Source organism: Pinus tabuliformis, chromosome 2_2, assembly GCF_031772625.1.
Source record: "Pinus tabuliformis cultivar Carrire ecotype Pingquan chromosome 2_2, CPIR1, whole genome shotgun sequence".
NCBI lineage: Eukaryota > Viridiplantae > Streptophyta > Pinopsida > Pinales > Pinaceae > Pinus > Pinus tabuliformis.
Window position 1 is genome coordinate 660,689,591 of NC_142300.1, and position 17,774 is coordinate 660,707,364.

Consider the following 17,774-nt stretch of genomic DNA (forward strand, 5'->3'; position numbering starts at 1 on the left):
AGAAAACAAAAGGGCGAGAAGAAAAATCGCCATATTCACGTGTCTGAGATGACTAAACTGGCGTGATACAAGTGGGCGGCCGACTAAGTTGAACACAGAGGAGAAAAATCGTCATCTTCACCTAAATTTGACTAAACTGAGAGCACACAAATTGGTGGGTGAGTTAAGAAGTGATGGGACAAGATATCAGAAAGATTTTCATGGGATTTGAAATAGTGTTCAAATTAATCGACAGGTCGCTGACAGGGGCCATAGAGGTCACGGAGTGGGGTGGAAAGAGGATGAAATTGTGGGGCTACCCGATTCAATAATTTTCTGCGGGCCTTCCTTTCATCTCTATTCCCCATCAATGGGCAAAAATATCCCTTGGCGTCGACTTCTTAGGAGAACCCCTGTTTAGTATATATAGACAGAGCGAAGGGTACAGAACGCACAGAACTCAGAAGTCGAGTCGGGAGAAATGGATCACAGTGCTCCTCTTCTTCTTCTCATATTATTGTCTCTCTGTTTGCTTGTCTCTGTGCCTGCTGCGCTGTCTATTAATTACTCAACCTCCAAGCCATATTCCCATACCCATGCCCATCAATATCTGTATGACCCCATTCCTGGTGGATTAACTTCACTTCAACGTCATTCCGATTCTGAACGCATGGCTGAGGAGCGGGACCTCCATGTTCTCTTGTCGTTCCGGAAGGTCATCACGTCGGATCCAATGGAGAAGCTCTCCAACTGGACGGCCGACAACTCTGAGAATATATGCTACTGGTCTGGCATTCGCTGCAGAAAATACAGCAGAAGGGTAGTCGCCATAGACCTCTATTGCTTCAATTTGGAAGGTACCCTTTCTCGGTCTCTTGGCAATCTGTCTTTACTACGCACTCTCAATCTTTCTGGTAATAGTCTGACTGGAAGAATTCCGCCCGAATTTGGTGAGCTTAAAAAGCTACAAGCACTTCAACTGCGGGTGAATCTTATCAACGGTTCTATTCCGAAGGAGTTGGGTATGTTGCATAATCTGCAGATCTTGGATCTTTCTTCTAATCGTTTGACTGGAAAAATTCCCCTGGAGCTTGGTCAGCTTGAAGCGCTGCGAATCTTGAACGTAGGCGGGAATAAGCTTGGTGGTGCTATTCCTGTAGAATTGGGCCTTCTGCAGAAGCTAGAGTACCTGAGCCTCGGCTTCAACACCTTCTCAGGCAGTATATTCGACCTCACAAGTGGCATAGGTAAATCTATTAGCAATTTGGCGAATCTAAACTACTTAGATCTCTCTAGAAACATGTTCACTGGCAGTATACCTCAAGCCATCGCCAATTTGACTCGGTTGAACAGACTATATCTTTATTCAAACATGTTCACTGGTCCCATCCCTGCAACAGTTTTTAATTTGAGTGAATTAGTTACTTTAGATCTCAGTGACAATAGGTTAAACGGTACCATCCCTGAAGCTATTACCAATTTAAAAAAACTTGAAAACCTTATTCTCTCTCGGAACAATTTTATAGGCCCAATTCCTAAAAGCATAGGAAACCTTTCTTCCTTATATAACTTATATTTAGATTCAAACAAATTAAGTGGACATATTCCCTCTAGCATAGGTAAACCAAGGGCTCTCAATGCAGTGAACTTATATAACAATAATTTTTCTGGAAATATCCCTGAAAGTATTAGTAGTATGGTTTCACTTTTAGTATTAGATATATCAGAAAACAATTTAGAAGGTCCTATTCCCAATGGAATTGGGAACTGTACTTTTATGATAAGTTTTTCTGCTCATTCTAATAATTTTTATGGAGAATTGCCTGTATTTTTAGCAAATTGTACACAACTTCAACTAATAGATTTGAGTAAAAATACATTAACCGGTGAGCTTCCTCTATATTTCACACTTTTTTATGGCTTGAGATTATTAGCCTTGGGTTATAATAATTTCCATAGTAGTATTCCACAAAACATCACCAATCTCACCAACTTGTTTTTGTTGGATTTATCCAACAATAAATTTAGTGGAAAAATACCTGCACATCTTGAAAGACTCTCTGGATTTGTGGATGCCTCAAATAATTATGTAGTATCCGGTGAAATGAAAATTGTCATGAAAAAATATGTGTACAATCTATCATATATATGGCCTGGATACACTATATTTGATTTGTCTTGCAATAATCTTATAGGAGAAATTCCTCCAAGCATAGGAAGTATGAGTCACTTGTGGCTGTTGAATTTATCTCGAAATCAATTGGAAGGGAAAATACCTGCCACTCTTGGTAGAATATCTACTTTGGAGCAATTAGACTTGGCAAATAATAATTTGAGTGGGCCGATTCCTGAAGAGCTCTCTATGCTACATGGCTTGAGCATTCTTGATGTTTCATCAAACAAGTTGTGCGGCAGAATCCCAACAGGGACACAATTTTCCACTTTCAATGTAACTTCATTTCAAAATAATAAGTGCTTATGGGGTTGTCCTCTAGATTCATGCAATGAAAATAAAGGCCCATCGAAAAAAAATGATAGCATTATCGAGAGCAATGATGTAAAAGTGAGTTGGCTAAGCCATGTGGAAGAAAAGATATCATTAATAGCTTTAGGGATAGGAATAGGAATTGGATTTGGAGGAGTGGTCATTATTTTAATTTGTATGGGCTATATAGCTTTTCCTACATAGTCTAACTTTTAGTTCCAGCTTGTATATGTAAATTTATATATAATGTGGATTGAACATTTTACATGGTAATGTGGATTTGAACATTTTATATGGCAAGATACTTGCAAGAATTTTTGCCATCATGCATTTCACACCGCTAAGTAATCCCTTAAAGTGCAATAATTTATCGATTTAAAGTTTCATGTTTCATGTCACGTTTATCACTTTGTTAAGTGCACAAATTCATAAAAGTTACATAGTAATACTTAAGAGAGATTGACCTCTGAGGATTTGTTCAATTAATTGAGTCATTACCATTAAAGCACTTTTGTTATTCTCTCCACAAGTTCAATTCTCTCCACTTTTGAGATTAAGATTCATTGCCATTAAAACATTTTTGCTATTCTCTCCATGAATTCAATTCTCTCTAGGGTCAAGATTTATAATTGAGCCAAAAAAATATTATATTTTAAATATATATTCCTAGTACAATCAAACATTCTATACAATTCTATAAACATTCAAAAAAAATTATTTAATTTAATATCAACAAAAACAATGTTAAGACGACAACCATATTGTTAAATGTATCATCCTCGAATTACAATTTTAGATTGTCATTCAAAAAATTAGACAATGCGCCACAATCTAATCATGGGATCTCACCAAATCATTGCAAAATGACGTGGGAATCGAGTTTTTTTAATTTGCTATACTTAAAATATATCATTGTATCTTATTTTAGTTGGGGATTATAGTTTTTAGCTATATATTATTTTATTTTAATTTTTAAACATATTTAAAGTTTTCATAAAATTGAAAATTATATTGAATTATTATTACATATAAAATTTACTTAGTTAAATCGTCTATGCTGTAATTTTATTTCTTTAGTATATGTGAATTCTTTTTCCAAATTCAAAAAAACAAATGATTTAAAAAATATTTTATTAGCCTTTTTGTCGGTTGTTACAATGTTATAGTCACTGAGGTTCTCATAATGACTCTAGCAATGTAGTAGTATATTCGAGGTATTAACACATGTAGTACATTCAATGTAGTAGCACATGTTATTTAAGATTTAGATTGAATAATTATAGTATTTATGCCGTAAGGCGTTTCTCTCTGAAATCAACTCTCCTCTCTGTCTACCTGTCATCTTTATGCCGTAAGGCGTTTCCCTCTGAAATCAACTCCCCTCTCTGTCTACCTGTCATCTTGTAAGCCACACGATTATATGTTAGACGATAGCAACAATTTCAGCCGTTGATCGTTGATTCAAAGGAGTTGCACAAACAGTTTGGGTGTTTCATTTGGCATCGGGTCGAATAGTTTCATCGTTTCATTTGGCATCGGGTCGAATAGTTTCCTCCGCGCAGCTGAACGGGATTTTCTAGTAGTCTAATGGCTGGACGATTTCTTGATGCCGTTTCTTACCCGTGCAGGGTTTCATTGCACATTGCAGTAGCCGTATATCTCATTGGGCCATCTTCCGCTATATGCATGCAGGTTATGTGATTAATCCAAGGCGGTTTTATTCTCTAGTGTGCCGCGTAATATTTAACGCGACTTGCCTGCGAGCCTGGCCGCTTCTCAAGCATCTTCGGATTCGTTATTTTTGACTAAGTATTTTTCATTTTGGTTTGATTCTTTCCATCAAAAGTCTGTTAAATTTTTTAATATGTAATTAAACTTTTACACGGTAATATTGAGAGGTGGTGTTATTCTGTTAGATGACCTAGTGTCCTGCTTAACGTTTTAAAGCGTCTCACCTTCGAACCTGGGCGCTTCTCAAGCATCACCGGATTCGTCCTCTACTTTGGCCGAGTATTTTTCATTCTGGTTTGATTTTTTCAAATCATAAGTCTGTTAAAATGTAATTAAAGTTTTTTTGTGGTTGATTTGCAATGCAGTGAAGAGTTGAGGAACTAGCCGAGAAAGCCCCTTTTAAATATGTTGTGGCCCCTTTTAATTCTTACTGAGATTTTCCACAGCGGTAATATTGAGAAGTTATTGTGGTTGGATCCCGATGCCGAATGGAGTAGAAGAGGCAGCCGAGGAAACTTCCCGTTAAGTATTTGGTGAATCTTGTTTATGATTCATCTGCTTAGCAGACAGTTTTCGGGGTGATTAGCTTCTCATTCTCATCTGCTTATCGATAGCTTTCCGGGTTTTTAGCTCCTGTGAAAATGAAAATAAAACCCAGTTATTAGTCGTATGTATTTTTAATTGTAGGTGCAGTTGTCGAAAGCATTCACTGCAAAGGAAATGTTAGAATCGGGATTTCTTACTAACGTTCTTTCTTTTAATAGCGTCATTAGCCTGTTCATTGCAGATGGAAGATTGAGAGAGGCTGCTGAAGTTTTTCATCAAATGTTAAAACTAAAGGCTTCACCCAATGAGAATACATACAAAACACTGCGCATTCTTCTGAAGAGAGGAGGCGATATTTTAAAGATGAGAGACAAAGGTGAATAATTTATCAAGGAAGTTAAGTGCAACAAAGCAATTTAAGAATGGAGGTGAGTAATGAAAATGCATGAGATCAACAGAAGGGGAGTAAAAAGTATGAGCAGAATATCAAGAAACAGTGTATTGCAAAATACAATCGATAATGAAAGGAACAATAATAACAGCGCACAGTATGATCTTAACGTACTAAAAATCACACTTAGGTGTGTTCGTTAGTGTATTAAGATCAAATGTGTAACTTGTCTGTGTGGAATCATGAAATGAACCATTAACCGGAGAATGACAGGCAAAATGTCACAGATTGCTCAAATATACATATTATTGCCAATATAGAAATGAGCTACGAAATTGGCGATGTTCAAAGAATTGTAACTTGTGAAAGCACTATGATTCTAGACATGTCAGTTCTACCTTGCCAAGATTACAATCTGTGAGAGCGATAGAAAAGGTGAGCCTAACAAATGTGTCTATCAGGATGAACTCTAGAAACTTTCTATTTGGGACTAGTCTCCCTCCTACTTTCAGACTCTTCTGCTACGGATTGTCCATGCGTCCGTCTTCTGCCCATATGAAGTTTATATCTGGCAATGTATTATCTGCTCATTATATAGCTTATATAATATAATTATGCTTTTTCATTTCCTGAAAAAAACAAATGTGTCTATGTTTGCAACTGGATCATTGCTAATCCTGTTTGCAAATTATGTGGGTCAAGGAGTTTCCTGGTCTCAATATATTCGTACATCTTTAAGGATGGAAACTAGGAAATTTCTCCACTAAAATCATTTTTTCTGAAGGAAAGGTTTTGTCAGATGAATTATCAGGATCATTATGATCTTGAATTGTACTTTACAGGAATTACTTGGTTGTGAGATAAACCGTTGCTTTTTCCCCTGTAGTTTTACTCTGTACAGACTGGTCTATTCACAATATTGATCTTTCATTATAGAATATCTTGTCTATTTCAAAGTTCTGTGCAACCCCCTGCCCCCAGGTGACAATTTCTTCTATTAGAGAAATACACAGAATAACCATGAAAGAAGTTTATATTTTGCGGTGACAACCTCCTGGATTTTTGGAAGTGCTTCCTTTAAACTCAAGAGAAACATTAAAACTGGCCCAAAGAGCATGCTGCAATTTTTCCAGGGGACTTTTATTTATACATTGCATGAAATACAATTTCACAAGCATGAGAACTTCAAACATTATATCAGCCTCTATGTAAACTTGAATCACATAGATGTCTACATACCAAACTGATAAATGGAGCATGGGATATCTGGCACTCAAAGTACCCCACTTTTCCGGCTAATTTTCACTCTAAATCTCGTTGAAACTTGAAACTATCCTGGAACTCTGAGTACTACCTCTGCAAGGGGAGTTTTGTCCATGAAACTAGGCGCTAGGTATTTTGGCCAATTTTAAGACAACCCAGAACGTCGGATTTCTGAAAACATGATCAGAATGTGCAGAAATGAGACTCACCAGAAAAACAGGGCTAACCAAAAATAGGGCAAACTAAGTGCCCCGTGTCAAATGCTGATAAATGGATGTGGATGGCACGGACTTATTTTAATATTCTTCGGAAGCCCAAGTTCATGTATCTCGTTCTTTAAAGTGCCTAAGCGTGCAACATTAGTTACAATTCCCTTCTGGAATCATTAAACCACTTTCTTTTTTTTCAACAATATTCAAGCACTTTCCTTCTGTGTTGGAAACACCATTCAGAAAATTCCAGAGAGGCATCCCAAGCTATTGGACCTCAAATATTTTACTCAAAAGAGGTCATAGAGCCTTAATGTTACATATCAAAATAGCATATTGGAAGTGGAAGCTTGTGCAATAGTTTTCACTTTCTGAGCAACACTTTTCACAACAAAGGCTCTCTCTATCATCCCATTCCAGAAAACCTCAGGTCTGCCATCCATCTCTAGAGAATACTTATCAAATACATAAAATGTTTTAAGATTGATCAGAATCCTTTTTGAAGCCATTTCTTCGCAAAGTTCTGAAGCTTTATTTAGCTCACCTGCTCCCAAGTATGCATAAATAAGAGTAGTATAAACAAGGGCATCACCAACAAGACCCCTCCTAGACATTTTATTGAATGCTTTTTCGGCACTTCTCAGCTTGGCTTTCCTGCACAAACCTCGAATGATGCTACTATAGAGAAAAACATCTTCAGATAAACCTCTTTTGACAAATTCATCAGGCAGCTTCAGGGCTTCCTCTTCATTGTGTTGGACACAATAACCATCAATTAGCCATGAGTACACACTAAAATTAGGCATAAAACCTGCACTCAACAGACAACAAACTGATTTATTAATATACAATGTTCAGTATTGCAACAGGCCCATTTCTCACAAACGGAAATGGATACAACAAATCCTATTGGTGAAGTTGGTCACTGTACATGAAAAAAACCCAGACCTATAGTTGCGGGTAAAAATCAGGATTATAAGAGGAAGTAAAATTCTTTAATTATAAAATCTTGTTGGAAATTACAAACCTACAATAATCATTTCAAACAGGACATCCTTTGCTTCATCTATTTTCCCAGACTTGCAAAAGCCATGAATAAGAGCCTTGTAAGTATACACATCAAAAACTAGCCCGGTTTGAAACATCTTGTTGCGAAGTTTCCAGGCATCAACCATGTTACCTCTCTTGCACTGCGAATTGATCAAGATATTGCATGTAAAGTGATCAGGTTCAAGACCCTTTTCCGCCATTTCATTCAAGAGATCATTTGCTTCTTCCAATTTCCCTTCCTCGCAGAGCTTATGGAGGAGGACATTGTATGTCACCGTTCCTGGCACCAGCCCTTTCCTTATCATTTCATCCCGCAGTCTGAAAGCCTCAGTCAGATTATTTTCTCTGCAATAACCATCAATCAGGGTAGTATATGTTACATTATTTGGAACCAGATCACCCATTTCGTTCAAAATCTTCAATGCATCCCTCAATCTGCCCTCTTTGCAAAACCCGTGTATTAGAGTGTTATATGTTACAATATCGGGTTGAATGCCCTTCTCTAACATCGTGTCTTGGATGCTTAAAGCTTCATAATGCATTCCTTTCTTGGAAAGAAGGGAAATAAGACTATTATATGTGAACAAATCTGGATTGAATCCATGCTTCTTCATCTGATTTACAAGTTCTTCGGCATTTTTCAGATCACCTTATTTGCAGCAGGCATGGATCATGACATTGAAAGTCCGAGAATCAGCCTCGATCCCTCTACACAACATTTCCCTATAGATTTTCCAGGCCATAGTTGGCAATTTGGCCTTGACTAGACTGTTTAGAAGGATATTACAAGAGTGTACGGTGGGGTTGATTCCATAAGAACCCAACTGATAAAATACTTGGATTGCATCTTGGGTCATTTTGGATTGCGCATATGAATTGATCAGCATACTCAGAACTGCAGAATTGGTGCCCAAATTGCTATAATCATTTATCATAACATCTAAGACTACTGGAGAAGATAGGAAGCCTTTATGGGAAATGGATTGTAACAATGACTGAGCAGTTTTGAACTTATTGTTCTTAGTGAGAATATGGATTATGATCCAGTAAGGGCGGGTGGCGTGCTGGTAGTGTGGCAAGTAGGCAACCCACTTGAAGAATCTCCATGCCAGGTTTCCATCATGCCTGCCAATCTGCAGAAGGATCTCGCTCATAATGCAGGGATTTAGCCTGGAGGCGATTTGGGCTTTGGACAAACAGTTCCATGTCCCCTCCATAACCACTTTGAAGACATTTTGAATGAATTCTGAATCTGGAATGTTGCCCATGTCCACTTGGGATTCATTTTTAGATAGGGTTTCACTTACTGCACTTGTGGAGTAAAATTTGTTGTTGAGGTGGGTGTTGTAATAAATACTGTGTGGAAGCCTTGTATGGAGTTTTAATTGAATTGCTTTCATTGGTTTCTATGCACCAGGGAACTCCGAACTTGGAAATGTTCAAAAAGTGGAGAAAAACTCATACCCGGTTCGAAGTGTCGTGTACAAACATAAAAAAACACTGGCGTCCAACATCTCAGAGTTCATTTGATTGGTAATGTATACCATACGGCCATCTATGATCATGTTCGTTATACACGCAGTGAAATCGATTTGCCCTACTCGGCTCCACCCTCATTTGATGGTCATCAAGAAGGATGGCTCAAATAAAAATTTTCAATCCTCTCAGCGCTCGTAGATCCGTTCTTGTAAACGGAAAGGGTACTCACTTTATCAACTCCAAATCCACTCCCCCTTACATGTATAAATGCCAGTAAGCGCTGGAACAGTATCTTGGATCCAAAGATATATTTTGAAAAACCCCTGTTCATCTGGTTATCACCACCATATAACTCGATACCAGGGTTGATTTTGTGGTAAAATAATTTAAACTTTTAGACGTTATAAAAAGTACCCGATATATTTTATTAGGTATTTTCAAAGGGAAGTACGGGAAAGAATTGCATTGGAGTAATTTTCAGAAATATTCATCTCAGAGTTAATGAATCAAAACAAATAAGTATTATTTACCTCAAAGTTAATGAATCAAAATAAGCATGTTTATTTCACACTAACCTTTTGAGGCACATGAATTATTAGTTTTACCTCTTCCTAACATTATTCCCTTTTTCTAGCACTATTCCATATAATTGAGTTTTTTTATCGAAAGTTTGAAGAAGAATTGAAAAACAAATTAATCTTATCTGAGAATTTGGAGATTGAGAAACAAATTAATCTTATCTGAGAATTTGGGGTCTGAGGTAACATTGAGAGGTAAGTCCAAATTTATTTTAGAATTTAGGGTTGTAATGAATTTTGAGTCTTTTTATTAGATAAATTGATTAAATAATGAAATAATTAATTTTTTTGTGATACACATTTTTACGCCTTTCTCTCTGAAATCAACTCCCCCAATTGCCACCGTGTCCTTGTTTGAGCCATCAGATTAGATGTTAGACGATTGAAACGTTCCAGACCGTTGGATGTAGTTTAGGTTAGTTTTTTATATTTTTTCGGCACAGTTTTTCTCGCAGCTTCAAATCGCCGCACAGTTTTTTTCGCTACTTCAAATCCCCCTGAGCAGGCAGCGTCTCTGGGCATCTGACTCTAGGAGCTTGGAGCTTGATGAGCTTTTATCTCCAGTGAGGGTTTTGCAGGCAAAGTTTTCAATGGATCTTCAGGGCTTCAAATTTCCTCCATCGGAAGAGAAATCCTGCATCGATCACAAGAAATTTCCCGCGTTTTATGAAGGAAAATCCCCTTACAGATAGAGGACGGACTGGATTATGAACGAAGATGCCAGATTCAGATCCTCCAACTGTGGAGAGAATGACTTCATTTGTTTTGCATTCCACCCGCGAAGTTTGCTCTGATGCGGCCATTTTCCGCAGTGCTGTTTCGGTGGTCGGTAACTCTGTTTGGGTCATGTTTGATGGTTTGGCGGTAGATCAGAAATGTTTACAGATAAAAAGCTTTAGTTTTATCTTTCAGTTGGTTCTCCGCTCTTATTTCTTTGTTCTTCGTGACTGTAGGCGTTCAAGCCCTATCAGATGCCCTAATTAGTTTTCCTGTATTTGAAATGCAACGCAGGACGTTGGGACCCCGAGCTGGCTCAACCTGCTTGGTAGGGCGACGTGTCTATAGTGGCGGAGTTTCCTTACGGGTAAGAACTTGCCATAGTTTGAGGGGAAATTTAAAGCGTGGCTCCAATGTGACCCAATGGTGGAGCTTTTGCCAGAGTTTCCTCATCTCCAACTGTGGAGAGAATGACTTCATTTGTTTTGCATTCCACCCGCGAAGGTTTCTTTGATGCGGCCATTTTCCGCAGTGCTGTTTCAGTGGTCGGTAACTCTGTTTGGGTCCTGTTTGATGGTCTGGCGGTGGATCAGAAATGTTTACAGGTAAAAGCTTTGGTTTTATCTTTCAGCTGGTTCTCTGCTCTTATTTCCTTGTTCTGCTCTTATTTCCTTGTTCTTCGTGACTGTAGGCGTTCAAGCCCTATCAGATACCCTAATCAGTTTTCCTGTATTTGAAATGCAACGCAGGACGTTGGGACCCGGAGCTGGCTCAACCTGCTTGGTAGGGCGACGTGTCTACAGTGGCGGAGTTTCCAGTTATGGGTAAGAACTTGCCCTGGTTGGAGGGGAAACTTAAAGCGTGGCTATGGCTCTCTGCATCTATGGGATGCCTGTTTCGTAGCCAAAAAGCTCAATTTAGAAGAGGGTTAGAGCTTTTAATGGGTTTTTTCCCAAATGTAAATAAATTTTGCTATGACAATGTGATTATCATTTCAGATATTACCCAGAGCTTATTCTGCTCTGAAATTATGTAGTTTCCTGTTATTCTCTTTTGTGACGATGAAGGTTTATAGAGTTGTGCCGGTTAATTATTCTGCGGTTTGATATGGCTACCATGGCCAGCAGTCGACGACACATTTGCTTAAATTTGTTTTTGAATCTTTGCTAAATATGTATACCCAGTTCGGGGTTTGCGTCTTCGGTTATATCTTCAGAAAATAATGTGATGTATACTCAATTCCTTGCTTACTCGTGTTTTCCCGTATGTTATATCGTTTACATATTTCAAGGAGTTGTCTACGTTATAAAGAGTTATAAATATTCGATTTGGATATGTGGTATCGGCCAACCTGATCTCCGTTTAATAATTGCAGCTTGTTTACCAGTTACATACGTTTAACATTACCTACTGTATGTTCTTTTCCTTTGTAATTGCGGGGTCTGCTACCCAGTGTCATTATAGCCTGGCCTCCTCAGTTTCCAAGTTTCTTCCGGGAGCTTATGATCCACTCCCAACCTCCAGGGTTCATCATTTTGTGCTGTTATTGCCGCCTATGGAAGATTGGGTCGAGCTGCAGAGGCAGAGAAGATGTTTGAAAAGATGGTTAGCGCAGGTGTGGAGCTAGATGTTTTTGTTTATGGTGCCTTGATAAATGCATTTGCTGAAGCTGGATGTGTGGAAGAAGCTATACGTTACTTTCAAATAATGAAAAACGCTGGTTTTGCAGGGAACTCTGTGGTGTATAGTTCTTTGATTAAGGTTTATAGTAAACGTGGTTTTTTGAAGGAAGCACAAGAAACGTACAAATGCATACAGAAATTGGGTGTTGAATCAGATGCCTTTTTATCAGGCTGTATACTTGACCTTTATGCTCGCACTGATATGGTGACTGAAGCACAAGAAGTATTCAAAGTCTTGAAGGAAAAGCAGCAGGCAAATGAATTTTCTTTTTCCATGATGTTGTCCTTATACAAAAAGAATGGAAGGCTTAATGAAGCCACTGAAATTGCAAAGGAAATGTTAGAATCGGGATTTCTTACTAACGTTCTTTCTTTTAATAGCGTCATTAGCCTGTTCATTGCAGATGGAAGATTGAGAGAGGCTGCTGAAGTTTTTCATCAAATGTTAAAACTAAAGGCTTCACCCAATGAGAATACATATAAAACACTGGGCATTCTTCTGAAGAGAGGAGGCATTCCAAGGGATACAGTAGAGCAGCTCGATGTTGCACGTAAAAGTGGGCTTCCACATGGTATTCAGGCCTTGAGAATGACAATATTTTCTGCAGTGGGGATGCATGCTGAAGCTTTGGAAGCTTGTGATGAACTGAGAGCTTCTAGGTTGGATTTTGATGTGTCTTCTTACAATGCTGTTATATATGCACTTGGTAGGACTGGGAGGATTAATGAAGCTTACAACATGTTCATGATCATGCAAGCCAAAGGTCTTGAACCAGATACAATTACTTATGCAAGTATGACAATTAGCTATGGGAAGCTAGGGTTGGTAGATGGTGTTAGGAGAATATTTTACAAAATGAAACAGAAGGGTTTTCAGCCAAACGAATTCATGTTCAAGGCAGTTATAGATGCCTATAAAAGTGCTGGGAAGTTTGCTTTAGCCAGATTTGTTACCCAGGAGAGGGAGTTCATGCATCAGTTGCAAGATCATGGTCACATTATATAAGATTATGCAGATCTGGTTTCGAGCTCGATTTCATGTGCACAGCTTTTAAAAGGAAGCTGGCATACCCTGTATTCATGCTGTTGTGTCTTTTAACAGTTTGTAAAATTGTAACAAGTTATTTTTTTTTGGGAAATTTAAATCTATGCTCCTTGTATAGCTTCCACATGGTATTCAGGCCTTGAGAATGACAATCTTTTCTGCAGTGGGGATGCATGCTGAAGCTTTGGAAGCTTGTGATGAACTGAGAGCTTCTGGGTTGGATTTTGATGTGTCTTCTTACAATGTTGTTATATATGCACTTGGTAGTGCTGGGAGGATTAATGAAGCTTACAACATGTTCATGATCATGCAAGCCAAAGGTCTTGAACCAGATACAATTACTTATGCAAGTATGACAATTAGCTATGGGAAGCTAGGGTTGGTAGACGGTGTTAGGAGAATGTTTTACAAAATGAAACAGAAGAGTTTTCAACCAAACGAATTCATGTTCAAGGCAGTTATAGATGCCTATAAAAGTGCTGGGAAGTTTGCTTTAGCCAGATTTGTTACCCAGGAGAGGGAGTTCATGCATCAGTTGCAAGATCATGGTCACATTATATAAGATTATGCAGATCTGGTTTCGAGCTCGATTTCATGTGCACAGCTTTTAAAAGGAAGCTGGCATACCCTGTATTCATGCTGTTGTGTCTTTTAACATTTTGTAAAATTGTAACAGGTTATTTTTCTCTGGGAAATTTAAATCTATGCTCCTTGTATAGCTTCCACATGGTATTCAGGCCTTGAGAATGACAATCTTTTCTACAGTGGGGATGCATGCTGAAGCTTTGGAAGCTTGTGATGAACTGAGAGCTTCTGGGTTGGATTTTGATGTGTCTTCTTACAATGTTGTTATATATGCACTTGGTAGTGCTGGGAGGATTAATGAAGCTTACAACATGTTCATGATCATGCAAGCCAAAGGTCTTGAACCAGATACAATTACTTATGTAAGTATGACAATTAGCTATGGGAAGCTAGGGTTGGTAGACGGTGTTAGGAGAATGTTTTACAAAATGAAACATAAGGGTTTTCAGTCAAACGAATTCATGTTCAAGGCAGTTATAGATGCCTATAAAAGTGCTGGGAAGTTTGCTTTAGCCAGATTTGTTACCCAGGAGAGGGAGTTCATGCATCAGTTGCAAGATCATGGTCACATTATATAAGATTATGCAGATCTGGTTTCGAGCTCGATTTCATGTGCAAAGCTTTTAAAAGGAAGCTGGCATACCCTGTATTCATGCTGTTGTGTCTTTTAACATTTTGTAAAATTGTAACAGGTTATTTTTTTTGGGAAATTTAAATCTATGCTCCTTGTATAGAGAAATTGTGGATAAAAGGGTACTAGTAGTTCTTTTAGTGTATAACAAAAATGCAAATAAAAAGACATTGGTCATTCCCTTCTCCAATATAAATTAAGACTTTGAAAACAGAGGAGGGCACCCCAAAATCCTGAATCTTGACAGTGGTATCCGAGATTCTCAAAAAATTCTGTGAAATTTTCTCAAAATCATATTAGAATTTCTATTTTTTTTCGAGCAAAATTGTGATTTGTTTAGACTACACGATTGAGGAGATGCATTATCTATTGAAACTACAATTTTTCCCCGATGGCCCAGTTCTCATCGGAATATGGTGAAAAAAATTAATGTGTTTAAATCGTTTTTTCGTTTCAGAAATAAAATAGTGATTTCAAATTCTCATTAATTTTCTACACGATTTCAATTATAAACTGGCTAAACATCCTAACACCCAAATTAATCTCCTGAGTGGATCATTCAACACAAAGAAGCAATCTAACTTTCGCTTGTAACACAAGCGATCCTTAAAGAAGTGGTGGATGTGAATGCTCAGAAAATGGGAAAACGACATATGAGATCACCAGCCGGTCATCCCTTTAAGTCAAGAACATATGCCTTTTCTATTACGTTACCAGACTGAACTTTTGTTCAAGGCTCTGTCTCACTGTTGCACCAATGGAAAGTAGAGAAGACTACTGGTCAGCCAAGGCCCAGCATAGATCCATGCAAACGAAAGGTAGAGACATGTGACTGTGATACTAGCCACAACCTCACATAAATAAATACATGCCCAGGCAAGCCTGACAGAGGGCAACTCCATTGAATTAATATATGAATTAAGGGTATCATGGTTCAGAACAACATAATGTTCAAATGTGAAGCCAATGAAATTATATAAGATTACCCTGCTCCTTTCTTACTAATTTTCTCTTTATAAACTAGCCATTTGGAACTTTGATGTTACACATTCAAATTCTAGTATCATCCACCTAATTCTAGTATCATCCACCTGTTTAATTCTCATGTTGGGGCATCTGCAATATTTGACGACATAATGCCTTTAGAAGCACATAGTTTGTTTGACTACCTGTCCACTAATTAGTTTGTCTATGCTCATTATGGTAAATTCGATCTTACACCTTGAACAGGCTTTACTTGTAGTTTACTAAATCCAACGGCTGGTTTTTTGGGTATCCGACACTTGATTAATTCTCACCTCGGGCAATCTTTGACAACATAATGGCCTCTAGAAGCTCATAGAATCCAATTTTTAACATATTTTCACTCTTTTTATCACTAGGAGTGCTTAATTCAAACAATGGTGAGACCATTTGGATGTTAGAAACCTAATGCTAATTTTCTATTTGTCCCCAACCTAATGAATATTAATATTGGTGATAGCATATCTTTAAAATGAACATATTGAGTTAATTTCCCTTATATAAAGGTCTTCCTTATTTATTCATAATCTTTGAATTTCAATTACATCATTGTTCTCATCCTTTGTCAAATGTTCATCAAGCAATGTCAGAAGACAGTTTTGGCATCCATCAAGGACCTTAGGATAAACCTTATGAACTGAAAGCACTTGGTAATATGAATAGATGATCTAGCCATTTGTTGATGATAACAAATAAACACCGGTAAAGAAACAAAATTGCATAAAAATTTGACTTCTTTCTTCTATGCTGTTGTTTCTTATGTCATTTGCATAAAATTTTGACTTCTTTCTTCTATGCTATTGTTTTTTATATCATTGCCTTACGGCGTTTCCTTTGCAACATGTGGTGCAAATGCTAGTTATAATCCATATTAATGCTTTAAAAGTGGAAAACATGGAGGAATCAACTCATAGGACCATTTTCACTAGCGGGTCTTAGTTTGGAACATTAAGGTTTGAAACCATCCGAAAGTAATTTGACACATCAAATGGAGATTTTTGGGGGGTAAAAATTTTCCACTTAAGTGTCACATCCCATATCGTTATTCTACAGATAGCTACATTTCCAATGGTGTAATAATCACCTCAATCAGAGCCAGTATGCAAAGTTATGTCACCTAGATGTAGATCTTCCTACTTTGACCACCAATATTTGAGAGGATACCACATTAGCCTCGAATATTCATGGAAAAGGGGATAGATATATGATCATGATGAAGAATACTCTAGAAGGTTCCACATTGTAACTCTAATTAAGAGTTGAAGGAGTCAACTTAATCACTAATAGGTTATCATGCTATGTTAAAACTTGGCCACTAGAATGAAAATGAGTTTCATTCTATTCATGTATTTTGTTCCATAGGTGAGAAAAGTAAAAAAAAGTGGATAACGAAAGAGAAAATGGAGAAGGTTTATGTAGTCCACGAGCCATATGCCTCACTTCTTTGTACTTGTCTTCATTTCCATTTAGAGAATGAGACCAAAGCAGCCTCACCTTCCAACTAGGTTTTCCCCCAAAAGGGTTTCCCAAACTATACCTTTTGTTAATTTGTAGTTTGTGAGTTTTATTTTGTTTTTCTTTATTTTCGCATAATTATAATTTGCATGCATATGCAATAAATAGTAATTAATAGATCCAAAAATCTAAGGAGAAATAAACCCTCATAGTGTAGATCTCATATTTTCTAATATCGTATTAGTATTAGAGCAAGTTTGTTTAGGTATATTGTGTGGAGTTGCAAGGGATCCATATAAATTAAACCAAAAGTCACAAAACCCTAGCCTTGGCTAACAAATCTTTGAATAACCTTAGAGATCCTATAGAAGAGAGGCTTGTACGAATGGAAATACAAATCATAGATATAAATTGTAATATGAGCCTTCTCATGGAAGCTCTCACTAGTATTGGGTTATTTGGAGAAGATGTAGGTTCTAACAAAGAGATCTAATCAAACTGGAAATTGGAAAATCAAGAGCAACCAAAAAGGAAGTCCGTAAAATAACCCAAAAACATCAACCAAGTTCGAGTGTCATGAACCATTCACAATCCCTATTTGAAATGGAAGTGAAGGTTGACATGGAGCCATAGCAAGGTGATATTGACGTTCTGAAGTTAAATCACTAGTTGCAATAATTAGAAGTTTATTTTTGTAACATCCCTGGTTAAAAATCCATGTAAAAATATATAAGACCAAGGTCATGGGGCATGTATTACAAGATAAATGGTGGGAAAAACATCCTAGTGAGTGTTCATTTGGTTTATTATGGCTAAGGAAAGTGGCAAAGGCAATGACAAAGGCTTTGGAAAGGCAAGAGGCATTAATTAGCATTTTATTTATGAAAATAATGGAAATTGGGAGAAAAGGGAGGTGAAAGGTCAC

General features: G+C 37.5%; 1 pseudogene; it reads right to left on the minus strand.

The window, feature by feature from the left end:
* Positions 1-6,927: 6,927 nt before the first annotated feature.
* Positions 6,928-9,493, minus strand: LOC149194344 (uncharacterized; annotated as a pseudogene).
* Positions 9,494-17,774: the final 8,281 nt, after the last annotated feature.